General features: G+C 55.2%; 1 protein-coding gene across 1 annotated transcript in view; it reads right to left on the reverse strand.

Moving 5' to 3' along the window:
- The window catches only part of LOC125481642 (protein capicua homolog), a gene marked incomplete at its 3' end in the record, with an annotated part of 23,354 nt that overhangs the window by 8,709 nt on the left and 14,270 nt on the right, over positions 1–375 (reverse strand). The gene's annotated exons all lie outside the window — the stretch shown is intronic.

Below are 375 nucleotides of genomic sequence, written 5' to 3' on the forward strand. Positions count from 1 at the left end.
TCTCACACACGCGCACGCCCACACTCTCATACTCACACACACACACATACACTCACACACACGCGCGCGCACCCTCTCTCACACATACGCGCGCGCACCCTCTCTCTCACACATACGCGCGCGCACACACTCTCTCTCACACATGCGCGCACACGCACACACACTCACGTACACACACACTCACACTCACGCATACGCGCACACACACGCATACTCACACACACACTCTCTCATACTCACACACACGCACACACACACTCACACATATACACACACACACACTCTCTCTCTCTCAAACATGCGCGCGCACACTCTCTCACATTCACACATACGCGCGCACACTCTCTCTCACACATACGCACACACACACTCTCA

The sequence above is a fragment of the Rhincodon typus genome, unplaced genomic scaffold (assembly GCF_021869965.1).
Source record: "Rhincodon typus isolate 14 unplaced genomic scaffold, sRhiTyp1.1 hic_rhity00002924, whole genome shotgun sequence".
NCBI classification, from domain to species: domain Eukaryota; kingdom Metazoa; phylum Chordata; class Chondrichthyes; order Orectolobiformes; family Rhincodontidae; genus Rhincodon; species Rhincodon typus.